General features: G+C 31.3%; 1 pseudogene; it reads left to right on the forward strand.

Moving 5' to 3' along the window:
• The first annotated feature begins 3,743 nt into the window (after positions 1-3,743).
• On the forward strand, positions 3,744-4,892 carry LOC120121127 (annotated as a pseudogene).
• The last annotated feature ends 663 nt before the right edge of the window (positions 4,893-5,555 follow it).

The following is a 5,555-nucleotide window of genomic DNA, read 5'->3' on the forward strand; positions in this document are numbered from 1 at the left end:
TATTTTTCAATTCACCACCCGTTTATCACTCATGATGGGTAAAAAATTTCAAATTCACACACGCCCACGCGGGTACATTCTCAAATCTATCTCCACACCCACTACCCACTGGAAATGTACCCGGCTAGACCCGCCTGACAGCAAACTTAAGTTATACAACAACAAACATAAAACAAACACTCCCATTAAGAAACATAATAAAATAAATCAATGATTATCTTAGTTAAGTGTTAATATAGATCTTAAAGTACATAAAACACCATAATAAAAGACATAATTAAAGTCAAGAAACATAAATGACAAACACATAATGTTTTTGTTCTTTAGCACAATATTCTAAAATTCCAGGCAATACTTGTGACATCTAATACTCCAGTATTACAATCATCATTCTCAAAAAACACCATAATAAAAGACATAATGAAAGCCTAGAAACATAAATGACAAACATATAATATTAATCACACAGCCACAAACAGACAAAAGACAGTCACAACAATGATTCTTCAATAAATGCATGATGATTTCAACCAAATATGGGAATAAGGGATGCATCATATATGTATGGACTGTTTCGTATTTCAAGCTCAGGCCAACGATCGGTGACAAATCAGTATGGGCCTTACAGACCATGTTTCGCTTGAATAAATATGTTAGGCAATAAACTTCTCGTATCTTCGGTTTGCTTTAGAAATTATAGCCATGTTATCCAACAAGAAAATCTATATTGGAATAGAAAAGAAAGAAAACTATGTTTTTTAGTAAAACAGGAAAGGACAATTGAATTACACTCATATGATTCAAGGACGTTATATATTTATATTTCCCTGTCATCTGAGAATCATCGAATTTAACCAAAACAAAAGCTGAGAACAATCAAGTTTTGTTGAAGCAAACTAAGATGATTTAAGACCTCCTAAAAGTCAGTTTCAAAATTAGCATATTTAACCTTCGCAACTTTTTCCCGTAGCCAAACAGATTACTAGAGAAAGCACGAGTGAAACATTTAATTCTGGCGTTAAAAATGGAGGTTTGAGAAGCAACGATCTGACTCTGTTGGCCTAAAACGTGGGTGCTCAGTGAAAAGATACTGATTTGCAGAACATTAAGAAATTAAGCTTAAAACAAACATTGAGATGAATCTAAAAAATAATTAAAAATCAGTACGAGCAAATAAAAATTAAACTCTTAAAACGAAATGCAGAGGAACTTAAAACGAAATGACTACGGAAATAACTTTTACAAAAAATAAATTTCAAATAAAAAGGGAAAAAATGTACCTGAATAAGCTGGAGAGTAGAGACCAGAGGTTTGAAAGATCGACGCAGTAACGAGAGGTTTGAAAGAAAAAATTTATGCATAAACTTATCTCTAATATGTGGTTAAATTACAAGTTATATCTTATACAATATTATGATTTATAAATTATTCTCTAAAATTACACCTAAATTCATAATGGTCCAAAATTTAATGGATATTTAGCTGTGCGGGCGGATGTGGGGTGGGTAAGGTCTCAAACCCATTACCCGCCCACTAATACTCGCCCACTACCCATTAAAATTATACTTATCCCCGCCCCAATTAGAGTTGATACGGTACGAAATCTACGAAATTGTACCGTTTACCATCCTATTAAGTGCTTCATAGGTGCTACATGATGGAGAAGCCACCAAAAACTCAAATTTTGAGAGAGGCATCAAGTGCCGCGTTACGACTGGCATAATCCTTATTTTATTTTATAAAAATGCATTATGGAACTACTATTCCCAATTCTAAGATCTAGCCTAACTCGAACTCAAGATTTGATAGAATATAGGCCTAAGATTCTTTTAAGGAAGCGGCCTATTTCCCCTCACTTTCTTCTATTGGGCTTGTTGCAGTGTTACCTAAGATTGATAGTTTAATCACATTCTTTTATAGCCCAAAAACACTGCATGCACTTGCCACCAACCATGGCATTAGCTTAATTATGATCTTCGGAATGATATTTAATGAATTTATTGAGTGGAATAGGCGGTTAAAGAGAGTGTTATTTGTTAGAATCAAAACATAATTAAATATGAAACCAAATCAGGATTTAATCATGTTAAATCATCAAGAATAAAATACTAGATTTACGGAAGTTTACCTGAATTTGTTGTTAGAGGTTACCTAGAAGGTTGAGATTTTGAAGATTGTATTAGGGTTGAAATGTTCCAATAAGATAGGTTTCTTTTGAGTATAAACTCTAACAATTATAAGAGAGAATACAAGGAGATTGTATCAGGGTTGAAATGTTCTAATAAGATAGGTTTCTTTTGAGTATAAACTCTAACAGTTATAAGAGAGAATACAAGGAGATTGTCTTAGGGTTTAAATCATTTAATGAATTTATTGAGTGGTCTTGGTGGTTAAAGGGAGTATTGTTCGAAATAATAAGAATAAAATATATTTTTTAAGTTAAGATAATAATAAGAATAAAATATATTTTTAATTTAATATAAGAATAAAATATATTTTTATAAGAATAAAATATTATATATTTTTTAATTTAAAAAAAGAGTGAAATATATATTCTTATATTAAATTAATAATAAAATATTTAAATATATTTCAAGTTAAGATATTTAAAAAATATATATTTTTAAGTGATGATAAAGATAAAATACATTTTTTACATTAAAATAAAAACAAAATATATTTAATAAATTAAGACAAAAATTAAAATATTTAATAAGTTAAAACAAAAATAAATATAATTTTAAAATTTAAGACATATAACATATTATTAATTTTAAGTAAAACATTTACATATTAAGATACAATATATATATTATTTGTTGTCCAAAATAGTTATATGTTCGAATCCTCTTACTTGCTTCTTTGTTGCTTTATTTTCTATCAACCAGAAGGTGACACGTGTATAAATAAATCTATTAAATTAAAAATAAATTAAAATAAATTTAGTATTACAATCAAATGATGACATGTGTTGTCACATGTATGTAACCAATGACACATGGCACCTGATTCGTAGGTAAATTTATTTTAATTTATTAAAACTATGATCAAATTAAAATAATATATAAATAATATGGACTATTTGTGTAATTATAACATCTAGGTAAGCCTGTTAACGGTCCACGTGTGTTTTCCTTCATGCATGTTAACGGCGAGTGACCAATTTGTAACAAACGATAATGTTAGTGATCTATTTGTGACTTTTGAAATATCAGTGGTGAAAACGAAAAACTTACCCAAATATTAGTGACCATTGGAGTTGTTTACCTTTTTTAAAAAGTGATATTCGGGTCAGGTCAGATTCGAGTTTAAAGTGAAAAATACCCTACCCGACCTAACTCGGGAAAAATATAATGTTACCTTATATATTTATGAATAATTACAATAATACCCCTTTATATATTATTTTTTTTAATTAAATAATTAATTTTATTGAATAAAATAATATTCTTATTATTTTGGGTGGGATCAAATCAAATTTAAATGATCAAATTCAAATCAAATAGAAAGTATATATTTTTGAGTCGATTCAAATATGATAGAAGTATGTAAAATTTTTGGGTCGGACAACCCTATCCTTACATGAAACGAAACAAAGGGAGGAAAGGTAGCCGGGCTAAAACCCATGAATATGACGTAAAAGTAGAGCTACCTACCATATCTATCTCCAACAACTCGGTCAAATCTATTGCTCCCTTTCTCTATTATTACACACAGCTTTATCCATTTTCCTACAATCACTAGTTTCCCTATTTGCCTAATTACATAATTTTTCATTCTATAAGTGATTCTGATTTCATGGGACGATCACCTTGTTGTGAAAAGGTTCATACCAAAAAAGGTGCCTGGACCAAGGACGAGGATCAACGCCTCATCCATTACATCCGTCTCCATGGCCAAGGCTGCTGGAGTTCCCTCCCCAAAGCTGCCGGTTACTCCATTCTCCATTTACCATTTTTTTATTATTTCTTTCTACCTTGCCAATTCGGTTTCTTCAATTATGCTTCTTGTTGCAGGGCTGCTTAGATGCGGTAAAAGTTGCAGATTAAGATGGATAAATTACTTGAGGCCTGATCTCAAGAGAGGGAATTTCACTCAAGAAGACGACGACCTCATCATCAAGCTTCACAGTCTACTTGGAAACAAGTGACTTCCTTTTTCTCCTCTCTCTCTTTCAATTTCCTCAAATTTGATAAAAAAAAATTAATGTTGTTCGAATGTATTTGCAGATGGTCTCTAATTGCTGGAAGATTACCAGGAAGAACAGATAATGAGATAAAGAACTACTGGAACACACAATTCAAAAGAAAGATCATAAGCAGAGGAATCGATCCGCAAACTCATCGTCCTTTGAACGAAACCGCTGCATATACAACAACCAACACGGTTACACCCCTAAGGAACTAGATTTCATAAACGCACCTAAATCAGCTTCCAAACCCAGTTTCTATCTGGATTTCAGATACAATGAATTCCAATTCAAGCCCAACGTTGGTTCCATTGAAGAGCACAATTGTACCGCCAGCAGTGGCATGACTACAGATGAACAGCAACAACAGCTACAGAAGAAGAAGAAGAAGGAATATGATCAACCAAGTAATGGGCAAGAGTTAAATTTGGAGCTTTCGATTGGGATCCATTCAGCCGACTCATCTCGGGTTCCAAGAGCCAACTCGGCCGAGTCGAAACCAAAGCTAGAAAACAACAATTTCCAGTTGCTTGAACAAGCTATGGTGGCCACGGCAGTATGTTTGTGTTGGCAATTAGGGTTTGGAACAGGTGAAATTTGTAGCAACTGTCAAAATTCAAATGGATTCTATACATATTGTAGACCTTGGGATTCATAGGGTCATTTTTCTTTCACTTTTGGAAGTTAATTTGAGATAATCGCTTAACTAATTACATTACCATCTTTTTGCATGTTTTCTGTAATCAAAGCTAGTTGTAAACAAGACTACAAAAACCATTAGCTTATGCTCTCTGTAGATGTTATTCAAATCATTTGATTTGTTTATTACTTAAAAGAAGATGCCAGAAACATGCAATCCCCGTTGCAAGAAATCATAAAAATGTTAAAATTTTAAGTTGTAAGGTCTTCGAATTACTATCTTCGTATTACAGAACAAAGTTTTGGATTCGCACTCGAGCGTTACGTAATGGCTGTTGTTATACAAAGGAAAAATTTATCTTTTTTTAAAAGATAAATTTTTCAAAACTTTTTGAACCAAATAGAGGAAACGTTCTTCTTTAAAAAAAAAATTCACATAAACAAAGATTAAAAATTAATAAAATAAGATTTAGTCATTAAATTTTATAATTTAATCCTTAAATATTAATAAAAAGGTAGGTATTGATATCAACATGCAATGGAAGCGTGTGAAAGAGATGGTGATAAATCAGTTTGTTTAGGGCTGGCATGCATGTTTAAACCCACTAGCATCATAATATATATATATATTTTCATATCCGATACTAAATTACTGAAACAACTATATAACATGAATTTATCAAGTGATCATAATAGTATAATGGAATATTATTCTCTTTAGTAATAT

This window comes from Hibiscus syriacus, unplaced genomic scaffold (genome assembly GCF_006381635.1).
Source record: "Hibiscus syriacus cultivar Baekdansim isolate YM2019G1 unplaced genomic scaffold, ASM638163v2 tig00001120_pilon, whole genome shotgun sequence".
In the NCBI taxonomy this organism is placed as follows: Eukaryota; Viridiplantae; Streptophyta; class Magnoliopsida; order Malvales; family Malvaceae; genus Hibiscus; species Hibiscus syriacus.